This window comes from Podarcis melisellensis, assembly GCF_964234715.1.
Source record: "Podarcis melisellensis genome assembly, chromosome: 2".
Lineage (NCBI taxonomy): Eukaryota > Metazoa > Chordata > Lepidosauria > Squamata > Lacertidae > Podarcis > Podarcis melisellensis.
Window position 1 is genome coordinate 10,970,384 of NC_138529.1, and position 16,016 is coordinate 10,986,399.

Consider the following 16,016-nt stretch of genomic DNA (forward strand, 5'->3'; position numbering starts at 1 on the left):
CCAAAATTGAGCATATGACCAAGGATCAGGATGTGGTGAAGGAACAGAAAGCCATTGTTTTCCTCCTTTATGCCCCAACTGTGCTTTTTCATTTTGTTCAGATTGTTCCTAGGTTTTTCCATTAGTTTGGACCCACATGCTATCCCTTCCTGCTGTGGATATCTATAAGAAACTCAGAGGTGCTAAACTGGCACTGGTTAGGGTTTACCATGATGCTAAGTACCTTACTGGGAAAGATCTTAGCTCAAAAGCAATGTGACAATGTGATAATTTTATCTAGAGGAGCTGGGAGCTGGGGGCACTGTTATACAGTGGTTCCACTCCTTCCTCCTGGACAGCGTCCAGAAAGTGGGGGGGGGGGTGAGTGTTCAGACCCCTCTCCCCCATGCTTTTTAACATCTACATGAAGCCGCTGGGCTGGGTTTCCATCAATATGTGGATGATACCCAGCTCTACCTCTCTTTTAAATCGGAACCAGTGAAGGCAGCGAAGGTTCTGGAGCAGTTGGAGGATGGATGGCGGCTAATGGATTGAGGCTGAATCCTGACAAGACAGTACTGTTCTTGGGGGACAGGGGGCAGGCTGGTGTGGAGGACTCCCTGGTCCTGAATGGGGTAAGTGTGCCCCTGAAGGACCAGGTGTGCAAGCTGGGAGTCATTTTGGACTCACAGCTGTCCATGGAGGCGCAGGTCAATTCTGTGTCCAGGGCGGCTGTCTACCAGCTCCATCTGGTACACAAGCTGAGACCCTACCTGCCCATGGACTGTCTCACCAGAGTGGTGCATGCTCTAGTTATCTCCCACTTGGACTACTGCAATGCGCTCTAGGTGGGGCTACCTTTGAAGGTGACCCAAAAACTACAACTAATCCAGAATGCGGCAGCTAGACTGGTGACTGGGAGCGGCTGCCAAGGCCATATAACACCAGTACTGAAAGACCTACATTGGCTCCCAGTAGGTTTTCGAGCACAATTAAAAGTGTTGGTGCTGACCTTTAAAGCCCTAAATGGCCTGGGCCCAGTATACCTGAAGGAGCGTCTACACCCCCATTATTCAGCCCGGACATTGAGGTCCAGCGCCGAGGGCCTTCTGGCTGTTCCCTCACTGCGAGAGTCAAAGCTACAGGGAACCAGGTAGACGGCCTTCTCGGTAGTGTCGCTCGCCCTGTGGAACACCCTCCCATCAGATGTCAAAGAGATAAACAACTACCTGACATTCAGAAGACATCTGAAGGCAGCCCTGTTCAGGAAAGTTTTTAATGTGTGACATTTTAATGTATTTTTAATCTTTGTTGGAAGCCACCCAGAGTGGTTAGGGAGACCCAGCCAGATGGGCGGGGTACAAATAAATAATAATAATAATAATAATAATTATTATTATTATTATTATTATTATTATTATTATTATTTTCCTAACATGCAGAATGGGCCCATCCTGTTTCTTGCCCTGGGCTGCTTTAAATCCCCTGCAGTACCGAACAATATAAAAATAAATAAATAAATAGTACACAGATCATTAGTGGCCAACTTACATATGACATGAATCCCATTCCAACTTCATTGAAGTTTGTTTATTAAATCTTAGGGATGATTGATTGAAAGGTATCTCAGGAACTCTTGACATGAACATTAGCGGCTGCCAGAACGTCAATTGCCCCAAGATGGAAAGCTTACAGACTTGCGACTTTTGCTTTGGTGTAAAAATATGTGGAGTTTAGCATTAGCTGGAAAAACCTCATAAATTATGTGTTGCCAAAGGCTCTGAGGATTCTGAAAAACCCCAAGTCAAGGAGATAAGTACGTAATTATAAAACCTTTAGAAAACATCTGAAGGCAGCCCTGTATAGGGAAGGTTTTTAAATGTTTAATGTCTCATTATGTTTTTATATACAGTGGTACCTCCGGTTACATACGCTTCAGGTTAAATACGCTTCAGGTTACAGACTCCGCTAACCCAGAAATAGTGCTTCAGGTTAAGAACTTTGCTTCAGGTTGAGAACAGAAATCATGCTCCGGCAGCGCAGCGGCAGCAGGAGGCCCATTAGCTAAAGTGGTCCTTCAGGTTAAGAACAGTTTCAGGTTAAGTACAGACCTCTGGAATGAATTAAGTACTTAACCCGAGGTTCCACTGTATTGTAGAACATGGACACACACACACACACATGTCCCCCTCTTCATGATGAAAAGTAGCCACACGTTCGGCTTAGCTCTTTAACTTCTTTGGGTTGCCAACTGACCGGGCAGTGGGGGGACGGGGACGACCCCAAGCCAGGCCTCATCTTCTGCCAAACACAAGCGTGTGAAACCTCAAGTGATCTTCCAGGCCTGCTTATCTGGCTCCTGGCTCTCCCCACTAGTGTTAAATAAATGATTTCTGTGCTGGGGATTCCGTTGCTAGGAAGGGAGGTGTCGGTGTCTGAGCTTTTATTTTTCTCTACTGGCTAGTGGGTTTAGAACGTAGTTTACTTTTTTATTACTTTGCTACCAGCGGGCGGGGACTGTTTTTTTAAAAATGCTGTATGGAATGGTCATGATTGTATCTTTTCCAGGTCGATCTGAATCTCAGCGGTTGAAAATCCTACTAGGAGATAAAAACCCAGAAGTAACACTGAAAGTGGCCAAATTTTCTGCGGCTGCGATCAAGCGGAGGGCATTAGCTGTAAAAAAGTAAAGACTTGACCCCTGGACAAGCCCCCCATTTTTTAAGTCTATACATATACTGTAGTGCATATATGTGTATATATGTGTGTGTGTGTGGGTGTGTGTGCATATGTGTATAATTTTATGTATAATTTTACAATTTTTAATTGACACCATTATTCCCTTTGTAAACTATTGTTGCTGTTTTTTATGTTTTTTCTGGTCTATGACCGTAATAAATTAATTCAATTCAATTCAATTCAATTCAACCCTGTATGTTGGATGTTCCCCAGAGTGGCTGGAGCAACCCAGTCAGATGGGTGGGGTATTATTATTATTAAATTTATTTAGGTCATCCCGATTTTCATTGGAGAAATCTTGAATCTGCACTGTCCATTTGAAGCCTATTTGATGCCCATTTTTTCTCCCAAAGAATTCTGGGCACTGTGGCTTCTTAAGGGTTGCTGGGAACTGTAACTTTGTGAACGGCAAACTACAATGCCCAGAATTCTTTGAGGGAAAGACTTGTGTTCCTTTGGGAAGAGTTTTTACACAGACAAGCACTTGTCCTGAGAACCTGCGAACTTCACCAGTGATGTGTTTCCCCACCATCCTGCTGCCATAAAGGGGGGGAAATTTCACACCTCATGAAATTGTCGTATCTCCACTGCCAATATACCTACAGGAACTTTCTCCCTGAACCCATCAACCTTAGATACACAATATGAGTTGGATCCAGATTTAATTAGTTATTGAAATCACTGTGACACATTAGTCATGCTAAGTGAAGTCCCATTGGCTGAAGTATGGATCTAGCCTCATGTTCCGTAGCAGCTCCTACATTTTAAAAGCCAATAAAAAGCGGTTATAACCTCATGAACTTTCATTTCTTCTTCTTCTTTTTAAACCGCAAGGTGTATTTGCAATTGAGCCTGCAGTGATTCAAAGTTCAAAGCAATTCACATTATTGTCTGGGAGTGGGGAGAAATGCACAGGTCTTTCTATAATATAGGCTTTCTTTTCATGCCCGCCAAACAGATGGGTAAGGAGCAGTTTTGTACTTTTAACAGCAGCAGTAAAACTGCTAGCACATTTGCAAAGCTAAGCAGGGTCCAGTATGGTTTCAAATTGGATGGGGAACCATGCGTTGAGATTCCTGCATTGCAGGGGATTGGACTAGATGGCCATTGGGTCCCTTCCAACTCTACAATTATATGATTCTATAACAGTCAGGAAGTTTTTTCCTAGCACAGATGTAAAAAAATATTGATGCAGTGTTTAAGGGGGTTGGAAGTTCAAGTTTCCATTCAGTCACAAGGCTCACTGGGTACTTTGGACTTGTCACTCTCAGCCTAACCCTACCACACAGAGCCAGTGTGGTGTAGTGGTTAAGAGCGGTAGTCTCGTAATCTGGGGAACCGGGTTCGATTCCCCGCTCCTCCACGTGCAGCTGCTGGGTGACCTTGGGCCAGTCACACTTCTCTGAAGTCTCTCAGCCTCACTCACCTCACAGAGTGTTTGTTGTGGGGGAGGAAGGGAAAGGAGAATGTTGGCCGCTTTGAGACTCCTTAAAAGGGAGTGAAATGCGGGATATCAAATCCAAACTCCTCCTCCTCCTCTTCTTCTTCCTCCTCCTCTTCTTCTTCTTCTTCTTCAGACATTAAGATGAATCCACCACTCTGCGTTCTTCAGAAAAAGAAACAATTTCCTTCCACATGTTAATACAGAAATGAATGACTTAAATACATCCAACATATTCCAGAAAATGCTGGCAATGATGTAGGCAAATGATAAAGGCAAAGGTAAAGGGACCCCTGACCGTTAGGTCCAGTCGTGGCCGACTCGGGGGTTGCAGAGCTCATCTTGCTTTATTGGCTGAGGGAGCCAGCGTACAGCTTCCGGGTCATGTGGCCAGCATGACTAAGCCGCTTCTGGCGAACCAGAGCAGTGCACAGAAACACCATTTACCTTCCCGCCGGAGCGGTACCTATTTATCTACTTGCACTTTGACGTGCTTTTGAACTGCTAGGTTGGCAGGAGCTGGGACCGAGCAAAGGGAGCTCACCCCATCGCGGGGATTCGAACCGCCAACCTTCTGATTGGCAAGTCCTAGGCTCTGTGGTTTAACCCACAGCGCCACCCGTGTCTCTTGGGCAGATGATAATGCTTCTCTAAAACATATGTTTTTTCATTGTCCTATATTGAAAGATTTTTGGCAACTGAAGGTAACTGAAACCATCAACAGAACTGTATGGAAGAACCTTACATATACAGAGCAAAATATCCTCTTGAATTATATACCCAGCTCATGGAACCTTACAAAAGGACAATATGAGCAAACTCTCTGTGCCCTTGCCGCAGCAAAAAGACTGATACTGATGAATTGGAAAAATAAAAATGCAGTTCCCTTCTACGATTGGATTGAAGACTTATATAAGCTCACAACATATGAACAACTTGCATATAAACGCAGACTTGCCATGGACAAGTTCAGTGACATTTGGAATTCATTCTTACAAATATTGTAATAGGTTAAGATCTGGTGAAGTACTATAACCACCTTGTAAAATATACAGTTTTTTTGGGGGGGGGATTTCCCCTCCCTCCTTTATTTTCCCTTCTACATGGGTTCTCTCTCTCTCTCTTTCTCTTTTATTTACATCTCACAATGTTTAGTGCACATATAATTATGTACTTTTTGAACTTTCAATAAAGATGTTTTTTTAATGTAGTGTTTAAGAGGGGTTAGGAGGTTCAAATTCCTGTTCAGTCATGAGGCTTACTGGGTACTTTGGACCTGTCACTCTCAGCCTAACCCTACCTCACAGGGTTGTTGTGGGGACGTTAAGCAGAGGGGTAGAGGCCACCACTCTGTGTTCTTCAGACAAAGAAACAATTTCCCTCCACAGAAATGAATAACTTGTCCACACAGCTCTTAAAAACATCCAATGCATTCCACAAAATGGTAGCAATGACACAGGCAAATGATCTACACATCATAGAATTCTAGAGCTGGAAGGGTGCATGTAGCAATGCAGGAATCAGAGCCCTCTTTGAGAGCACTAGAAATATGGCCAAACACTTTTTTTTAATTACCGTATTTTTCGCTCTGTAAGATACATCAGACCATAAGACGCACCTAGTTTTTGGAGGAGGAAAACAAGAAACAAAATATTCTGAATCCCAGAAGCCAGAACAGCAAGAGGGATCGTTGTGCAGTGAAAGCAGCAATCCCTCTTGCTGTTCTGGCTTCTGGGATAGCCGCGTGAAGCCTCTTCAGGACAGTGGGATGAAGGCTCCCCCTGCCCTGAAGAGGCTTCGCGCGGCTAAGCCAGAAGCTAGAACAGCAAGAGGGATAGCTGTGCAGCCTGCATTCACTCCATAAGACGCACACACATTTCCCCTTACTATTTAGGAGGGAAAAGGTGCGTCTTATAGAGTGAGAAATACGGTTATTGTGCATGGTTACAAAGTGTTGGGGTTCTGTGGGGCTTGCACTCAGGAAAGCAAGCTGCCATAGGACTGCATTCAAAACCCATACAGTGGTACCTCTGGTACCAGACGCTTCAGGTTACAGACGCTTCAGGTTACAGACTCCGCTAACCCAGAAAAAGTACCTCAGGTTAAGAACTTTGCTTCAAGACGAGAACAGAAATCATGCTCCGGCAGCATGGTAGCAGCAGGAGGCCCCATTAGCTAAAGTGGTACCTCAGGTTAAGAACGGTTTCAGGTTAAGAACAGACCTCCAGAACAAATTAAGTACTTAACCCGAGGTAACACTGTACGATGCACGGAAATGGGTAGCCCAAAGTCTGCTACCTGAAGTTGGCCATTTCACCCTGCCTAATGATAGGGAGAAAAGCAATGACAAACCTAGACAGCATCTTAAAAAGCAGAGACATCACCTTGCCAACAAAGGTCCGTATAGTTAAAGTTATGGTTTTCCCAGTAGTGATGTATGGAAGTGAGAGCTGGACCATAAAGAAGGCTGATCCCCGAAGAATGGATGCTTTTGAATTATGGTGCTGGAGGAGACTCTTGAGAGTCCCTTGGACTGCAAGAAGATCAAACCTCTCCATTCTGAAGGAAATCAGCCCTGAGTGCTCACTGAAAGGACAGATCCTGAAGCTGAGGCTCCAATACTTTGGCCACCTCACGAGAAGACAAGTTTCCCTAGAAAAGACCCTGATGCTGGGAAAGATTGAGGGCACAAGGAGAAGGGGACGACCGAGGACGAGATGGTTGGACAGTGTTCTCAAAGCTACCAGCATGAGTTTGACCAAACTGCGGGAGGCAGTGGAAGACAGGAGTGCCTGGCGTGCTCTGGTCCACGGGGTCACGAAGAGTCGGACTCGACTAAACGACTAAACAACAACAACAATGATAGGGCCGGTCTTGATTACATAAAAGTCTGCCATTAATCATCATTCCCCCGTTTCTCCATATGGTATCATATGATTTCTTCAGAATGGAAGGAAGTGTCTTAGAGGGATTACCAAGAGACTGCAATAACTGGAGGGTCTTTCTGCATCACTTCCTCATCTTACCCAACCATTTCTTGTATGTGTGGTGCAGGGTGCATGTTCTAAACATAGGATGTCATTCAAATATTGCATCACAATGGAACATTCCCCCCCTTCTCCCCCTGCGTCCGCATCAAATGTGCTTGAGAGAGTTGGGGAAACCCCTAGAACAGATTTTGGGGGGAGGGAGAAAGTGCACCCCATTACACAAGTAGGGATGAGGGGGAAATTCCATTCCATTCACATTTACAGGTGAATTTGGACTTTCTGAAGCAATATCTGAACCAAAACACAGCTATCCTTTGAAATCCGTGCTTCTCGGAAATTTGCAGTGCCTTTCTCCAACCAAGTAATGTGCACAAGATACACCTAGTGGAGTAAAGTGTGGAGTAAAGTGTGCTTTATAAAAGCATATGTAGGTGAAAATAGCACATTAAAAATTGGGGGAATTTGTGGGCAATGGCTGCAGGAATGTGTACATTAGACAAAAGGGCATGCAAGAATGTGTATTTTAGGAGAAATTCACACTAAAAACGCTGGACCATTTTCACGTGGACTCTGCTTTTTTTTTTAAGAACTAATCCAGAATGTGGCAGCTAGACTGGTGACTGGGAGTGGCTGCCAAGACCATATAACACCAGTCTTGAAAGACCTACATTGGCTCCCAGTATGTTTCCGAGCACAATTCAAAGTGTTGGTGCTGACCCTTAAAGCCCTAAACGGCCTCGGCCCAGTATATCTGAAGGAGCGTCTCCACCCCCATCGTTCTACCCGGACACTGAGGTCCAGCACCGAGGGCCTTCTGGTGGTTCCCTCACTGCGAGAAACCAAGTTACAGGGAACCAGGCAGAGGGCCTTCTCGGTAGTGGCGCTCTCCCTGAGGAACACCCTCCCACCAGATGTCAAAGAGAACAACAACTACCAGACTTTTAGAAGGCAGCCCTGTTTAGGGAAGCTTTTAATGTTTGATGTATTACAGTATTTTAATATATATTAATATATATATATATATATATTAATATATATTTTTGGAAGCCACCCAGAGTGGCTGGGGATAAATAATAAACTATTATTATTATTATTATTATTATTATTATTATTATTGAAAACTGCAAGCTGATGTGGAAATCCAGAGAGCAGAACAGAAAGGCTGGAAAAATAAGAAGCTGAATTTGATGGCTATGACCATTCTTTAAGGCTCTCATGCCATGTCATTGAAGGTTCCATATTAGCAAAAATTCAACCAGTGTGTCCCTTTCTGGCTCCCTGGGCATAGCTGCTGCTGAATGTCATTGTCATTTATGCTTTATGAGCAAAAAAATAAAAATAAGGGATGTCCTGCTTTGAACACAGTGTTCTGTGTTGCTGGAACACCCTGTTCTCATCTGAAGAAGGAGAAGAAGGAAAAAGCACCTAACTTAGGGATATCCTGTTGTCAGTAAAAGGCAATGATGCAATCTGAAGCTCCTTCAGCAATTACTGCACTTTCCTCGATTAAGACAGGATGTGGTGTGGAGAGAATGGCAGCGGCGGGGCATGGGGAGGAAGTGAAAGAGACTTTCTGGGGTTTGTGGAGAAGTTTGCAGCTGGCAGCTGCCTATAAATGGCAGTGGGGACCCAGAGCTGCTGGCTTTCCAACCAGCCCACATACAGGACTGCAGGATGTCAGATTTACAGGACTGAAATCCGTGGGGCTTCCCCTGGATGGCTGGTTTATTGAGCAGTCACCCTGATTTTCTTGTACAAAGTGTATCATCCATACCATCCATATAAGGCACATTCACATTTGGTGAGGAGGGCTTTTATTAGAAGTATCAGGAGTAGTTTTGGCAAGAAGGAAGGGGGTGGCTTTGGCAAGGAGTAAAGAATGGGGTGGCTGGCTTTGGTGAGGTGCAAAGGGAGGGGTTTCATGCAAGGACAGCGGGGTGCAGCCTCTAATATGTCTCATAAGAATGATTGCAATACAGTGGAACCTTGGTTCTTGAACAATTTAGTTGATGAACAAATTGGCTCCTGAGTGCCAAAAACCGGGAAGTAAATGTTCCAGTTTCCAAACATTTTTCGGAAGCTGAACATCCGACGCGGCTTCCGTTTGAGTGCAGGAAGCTCCTGCAGCCATTCAGAAGCCACGCCTTGTTTTCTGAACATTTCAGAGGTCGAACGGACTTCTGGAACGGATTACATTTGAGAACCAAGGTACCACTGTATTTCCAACATAGGTTGAAAAGTATCTTTCCTTCCTTCCTTCCTTCCTTCCTTCCTTCCTTCCTTCCTTCCTTCCTTCCTTCCTTCCTTCCTTCCTTCCTAAACAAAGGGTCTTGTACAATTGGCATGCATAGTACACAAGACTGCTACTATATCACACAACCAAGATATTGACCAGATATATAGGTGTTTCTGAGAAATAATCACAGGGACACTGTTGGAGTCGCCAGTCCTGCTTTCACACAATGGCACGCCTGCTCTTTGCTCTCCCTTCCAATTTGGTTGATAACCCCCCCACCCCATTTGCTATTCCTGCATGTCAGAGATTTTTGTAATTTCTGTCTTGTTACGCAGTTTCCCCTTCCCTTCTAAAGGTCTAATGGTGACTCTAAGCAAACCAGTCACTTCCAGTTTCTCCAAAGTAACCGACAGGAAGTAGAAGCTCAGGGCTTGGGTAACTGCAGGCTATGTAAGTATTGTGAGGGGGCCTCACCAGGGGTGGGGATCTGGGCAGAAAGAGGGGGGGAATTCCCCAGATTTTAGCATCAGGGTTTGCTCTGGAGGTCAGTCAGACTTTCCCCTTTATCAGAGGTCAATGTCTCCATTGTGGTGATGCTCTGCTGCAGCACAATCTGCTAAATAGTAAGGTAAAGGGACGCCTAACCATTAGGTCCAGTCGTGGCCGACTCTGGGGTTGCGGTGCTCATCTCGCTTTATTGGCGGAGGGAGCCGGCGTACAGCTTCCGGGTCATGTGGCAAGCATGACTAAGCCGCTTCTGGCAAACCAGAGCAGTGCACAGAAACGCCGTTTAACTTCCCGCCAGAGTGGTACCTATTTATCTACTTGCACTCTGAGGTGCTTTCGAATTGCTAGGTTGGCAGGAGCAGGGACCGAGCAACGGGAGCTCACTCTGTCGTGGGGATTCGAACCGCCGACCTTCTGATCGGCAAGTCCTAGGCTCTGTGGTTTAACCCACAGCGCCACCCATGTCCCAATCTCCTAAATATCAGGGCTCTAATCTGAATGAGTTCAGCAGATAGCATGCCTGCTCTGTTAGACAAGAGAGTCTTCAATTTTAATTAATTTAATTTTTTGGCAACACAGCTAGATGGGCAGAGAAAAATAATTAAAATTAAAATTATTACGTTTAATGTTTTAACCTGCCATGGGATCATAAGCTGATGAGGAACAGGACCGAAATGGATTATATCAGGCATGCCCAACTGGTCAATCTATCAGTCGATTGCGGGGCGTCCCTGGTCGATTGTGTGATCCTGATTGCCTGATTGATGCCCCCCCCCCACAAAGAAAACCTCAACAACTTTGTTCCTTCCTCCCCTAAAGAAAGCTCAACAACTTTAGTCAATCCAACGGGTAGATCACTGTCAGTTTTTTTATAGCGGGATTAGATCGCAGTCTCTTGGGAGTTGGAAAATGCCTGAATATATGAACGAATGAATGTATAACCAAACTTCCTTGGAGCGCAGACCCAGGACCTGTTCTGATCTGAATGTCAAAGCTCACTCCTGGAGCAGAGAATGCCTCTGAGCAAATGCAGAGTCCCCAGAGCACTGCTACTATGAGAACAAGATGCCGGATGAGACCTGATCCAGAAGGCTCATCTTATATTCTTATGCCTGCAATGCAGATGCGAAACCAACATTAACTAGCACATTCCAATCGCAGGTGCCCTTCTTGCGCTTTTTAATCTCCATTAAGAACGATTACACGTCCCTATTAGATGCTTATAGGCTATTGAGGACTTAAAAATAGCTTTTAAGAAAGGCTCCGATAAGCGGGAGATGCATCCACTGGTGACTAATGAGCAGATGGCGCCACCTTGTGGCAGAGGTGCTTAAAGTCTGACTCTGTGCTTACCAGGCAAATACAATCTCACTCCTCTTTCACCGCCACGACTGATAACAGGTTGGGATGCTCAGAAAATAGAAAGGAATTGTAGTCCCTGTTTCCTGAGTATCTCAGCTTCCTAGCGTGTGGGGGGTGCAAAAGGAAGGAGAGGTACATTGCAAGAGGGAAAAGAATTACCACCAATTTTCAGGGGGTGGGCCCTTTGAAGTGGCTTGGTAAGTTGATCTCATCCATAGTCTGCAGGTTTGGATATCTGAATAATTGAATATTTGGAGCTGGAGAGAAGAGCAGCAGGAGATTGTTCCTGGCCTCCTCTGGAGGTGCAGTGAGAGGTCAGGTACTAGCACCATGCGCAGGTACTTGGACTCAATGGGATTTGCTTCAGAGTAGGCATATGCACGTGGCGCTGTGGGTTAAACCACAGAGCCTAGGACTTGCCGTTCAGAAGGTTGCCGGTTTGAATCCCCGTGACGGGGTGAGCTCCCGTTGCTCGGTCCCTGCTTTTGCCAACCTAGCAGTTCGAAAGCACATCAAAGTGCAAGTAGATAAATAGGCACCACTCCAGCGGGAAGGTAAACGGCGTTTCCGTGCGCTGCTCTGGTTCGCCAGAAGCGGCTTAGTCATGCTGGCCACATGACCCGGAAGCTGTACGCCGGCTCCCTCGGCCAATAAAGTGAGATGAACGCCGCAACCCCAGAGTCGGCCATGACTAGACCTAATGGTCAGGGGTCCCTTTACCTAGGCAAATGCAACTTAGTACAGTACAGCTTCAGTCTTATATGTGCGCTTATCTAGAACTGAGCCCCATTGCAGGGGTCACCGGTCATGCGATTTCACAAAAGAGGGTGGCCCAAAATTGTGACCCTTTGGAAGGACAAAGGCTTTAATGCGAAATGGTATAAGTCTATTGAAATCACTCCAGATCAAAACAAACCAATGTATATTAGCATGAAGCGAGAGAGAGAGAGAGAGAGAGAGAGAGAGAGAGAGAGAGAGAGAGAGAATATAAAGCTTGTGGGAGGGGGAGGGAAATGTTTCTAAACTGGTGTAGAGAAGCATTTGCGGTTTACAGGATACAGTGGTACCTTGGGTTAAGTACTTAATTCGTTCCGGAGTTCCGTTCTTAACCTGAAACTGTTTTTAACCTGAAGCACCACTTTAGCTAATGGGGCCTCCTGCTGCTGCCGCGCCGCCAGAGCACTATTTCTGTTCTCATCCTGAAGCAAAGTTCTTAACCTGAAGCACTATTTCTGGGTTAGCGGAGTGTGTAACCTGAAGCGTATATAACCCGAGGTACCACTGTAATGGAGTTGGAAGGGACCCCAGGGTCTCAAAAATCCCCCACCAAAGTTTTGTATTAGTTTTCTGACATAAACCCTGAATTTGTACTCAGAAGTATGCCTCTGAATACAATTGCAGGAGACAAGGGTGTTTGTGGTCTTGCGTGCTGGCTTCCCATCGGAGCATGTGACTGACCACCGAGAGAAGAGGATGCTGGAGGAAATGGGCCATTGGCCTGATCCAGCAGAATTCTTCTAGTGTTCTAAATTCCAAAAGTCTGCCACATGAGACAGAATTTGGGATGATTTCCTACCATGTGGGTTTGTGGGGGGGAGTAGTTAGGTGGTGCCACCTGCTGGTCACTTTCCTAATAGCAGCATATTGGACCAGAGCACGCCAGGCACTCCTGTCTTCCACCGCCGCCCGCAGTTTGGTCAAACTCATGTTTGCAGCTTCTAGAACACTGTCCAGCCATCTCCTCCTATGTCGTCCCCTTCTCCTTGTGCTTTCCATCTTTCCCGACATCAGGGTCTCTTCCAGGGAGTCTTCTCTTCTCATGAGGTGGCCAAAGTATTGGAGCCTCAGCTTCATGATCTGTCCTTCCAGTGAGCACTCAGGGCTGATTTCCTTAAGAATGGAGAGGTTTGATCTTCTTGCAGTCCATGGGACTCTCAAGAGTCTTCTCCAGCAGCATAATTCAAAAGCATCAATTCTTTGGCGATCAGCCTCCTTTATGGTCCAGCTCTCACTTCCCTACATCACTACTGGGAAAACCATAACTTTAACTATACGGACCTTTGTTGGCAAGGTGATGTCTCTGCTTTTTAAGAAGCTGTCCAGGTTTGTCATCGCTTTCCTCCCAAGAAGCAGGCGTCTTTTAATTTCGTGGCTGCTGTCACCATCTGCAGTGATCATGGAGCCCAAGAAAGTAAAATCTCTGCCTCCACAATATAAGTTTGTTATATATCTGACAATTGAATTATTCCCTATATTAGTACAGTGAATATGCGTTCAAAGCCTAAGCACTGGAGCAGTTCCATTCAGAATGGGTCTGTGTGTGTGTGTGTGTGTGTGTGTGTGTGTGTTTAATTAGACTTGGAGAATGCATAACCCTGCAGAGCTATTCTTCTCAGCCTCAACACCTCCTATCCTTTAAGCTGCAGTGGCACAATTAGGTCATTTTGGACTCTGGGCTTAATGCTCTTATGTTTGCTCCCATTTTTATTTTTTTAAAGATAGCAGAGCTATTAAGCTTCAAAGGAAATAGTCATAGTGAGGGGAGGAGTGGGCAACTTCTTCCAAAGACACACATCAAAGACCTTGATTTCTTGATTTTGGCACAACCAATCATTGCTTACCATCGGAGGCTTGTACTGACTGACTCAATCGTGGCCAAAGGTCTTCCAGAAGATCAGTCTGAAACAAACCAATAAAACCAATACGTTTATATCATACAGCACTTTGTATCATACTCATACATTATCTCAGCTACCTGTACAGCAAACCTAGAAGGTAGGCTGGTATTGTTAATCCCACTGTGACAGAGAGAAGACTATCTGAACCCAAGAATTACCAACGACAGAAGAATGGCAGATGAAGATGATGGATTTTTCGGAGCTAGCCAACCTAACCAGAAGAGTCCCCGACCAGAAAGAGGAGTAGTATCAGGAAGAGTGGATTAAATTTAATGATTACTTAGTTAAATATGTTAAGTTAAATTAACTGAAAACAGCTTGCAGATACTTAATTAGTTTAGGATTTTATTTATGTTAAGTGATGAATTAATATGTTTAATTTCATAATGTGAAGATTTAAGGATGTTAATGTTTAAGTTAAATTTTATAAGAACTGTGATTTGGAAAACCGTTAAAAGGATATGCAGTGAAATTCAACCAAGGGGATGCGAGGAAGTCACTTAACAATGTTAATAAGTGTAATTTTTAATAAGGCTATGATTTATGTTTGTTTGTCTTATGTGTTTGTTTGTTTATAATGTTAAGAAAAACAATTTAAATTTTTTTTAAAAAAGAGAGATTAATTTTTTTTTTATTTTTAAAGAGAGAAGACTATCTGAGTTCGCACCTCTGAGATATGAACAGCAGGCTTTCAGCTCATAACTTATGCCCTTAACCATTCCAGCACACCGTCGTTGATATTGTAAAAACCAATAAATTTTTTGTAAAAAAAAATAACCATTCCAGCATACCAGCTCCAGTCTGTAGGCAAGGCTTGCACTGTTAGTTAAGTTGGACAAAAGAGTTCTCCCAACACGCACAGCCCAGTATCTCCCACTTAGAAAGCAGCCTTGCACAGACAATGGCAGCCAGAGGAGGGGTGGGCGGGCTTGACACCTCTTCCTGTCATGGAGCATTGTGACATCAGGACAGATTAACTGTTTCATGCCTGGTGACACCCACAGCCTGGGAGCATCCTAGCTCTTAATCACGATGACACACTGCACTGTGAAACATTTGACCCGTGTGGTCAGATTCAGGCAGCGTTCAAGGGAGAGGGAAGCTGTGATGGACAGTGCTTTAAGTCAAACCCCCTTCCTGTTTTTGACTCCACAATGGACCACAGAAGGAAGGTACTATATCAGAATGGGCTTTTGAGTTTTGTCTCCCTTCCCCCTCCACCCTGCCCCTTGAGTATGCAGAAGCCCTTAACTTTAGACCCAGGAATAAGGAACCTATGTCTGTTTAAGGGTTTCTGAACTGAAAATCCCACTGCCATCGGCCATGGTGAGTGGGACTGATGGGAGTTGTTGACAGTCTAACATCTGAAGGGCCACAGGTCTGTCACCTCTGTTTTCCTGCCCTACCTTAGTGGTTTTACAAATTATGGTGACTATATATATTTACTTCCCATCCTTCACCATAAGGTCCCAGGGTGTGTAACCATCAAGTTTGCCATTATTTCTAATTTCTTATTATTCAAATATGAGTAAGCTCAGACAGTCATTAAAACACCACCCACCACCTTAGTGAATTTTATTGTATACTGGAAGAATCATGGACTTGAATAATAATGATTTAATAAATATCCATATATAGAGAGAATCTCTAGCATTTTTTGGTGTCACATATCTAGATTATGAAATATATTCCTTAGGTTTAGCTTTCTCTGTTTACTTGATGCCATGATGGATAGTTTTAATGGCTTAATTAAAATTCTCCACCTTGTACAGAAGATTTGGGCTAGGATCCAAACAGCTAATATGCATTGCATACCCACTGGGTTTGTAGATGCTCAGTGATTGCCTTTAAAAAAAAGTTCCTTTTTGAACAGCAGGCGCCGGGGCCATATCACAAAGTGCATCTCAATTTTTTCAAACATTGGTTTGCCATAGATCACAGGGGCCTGATACTTTCAGAACCAGAGTCCAAATGTCCTTTAGGTGTGCAGAATTGAAATGTTGCTATCCTTTGGGTCCCTGTCTCGATTGAGCTTGGCATAAATTGGTAGGTGCTGTCCTTGGTGCTGAAGACAAACTTCCACT

At 44.6% G+C, this 16,016-nt stretch overlaps 2 protein-coding genes and 1 long non-coding RNA gene across 3 annotated transcripts in view; 2 read left to right on the top strand and 1 right to left on the bottom strand.

Annotated features, from left to right (window-relative positions):
• The window catches only part of GPR84 (G protein-coupled receptor 84), a 144,710-nt gene that overhangs the window by 14,291 nt on the left and 114,403 nt on the right, over positions 1-16,016 (top strand). The gene's annotated exons all lie outside the window — the stretch shown is intronic.
• The window catches only part of LOC309362849 (protein mono-ADP-ribosyltransferase TIPARP-like), a 197,996-nt gene continuing 185,147 nt past the window's right edge, over positions 3,168-16,016 (top strand). The window contains exon 1 of the mRNA XM_081898781.1: positions 3,168-3,182. The gene's annotated coding sequence lies outside the window, so the exon portion shown is untranslated. The remainder of the gene's footprint in view (positions 3,183-16,016) is intronic.
• On the bottom strand, positions 13,712-14,657 carry LOC309363050. Its single transcript, XR_014165197.1, has 2 exons — positions 14,600-14,657; positions 13,712-13,933 (listed from the first exon to the last, which is right to left on the bottom strand). It is a non-coding gene; the product is annotated as an uncharacterized lncRNA (long non-coding RNA).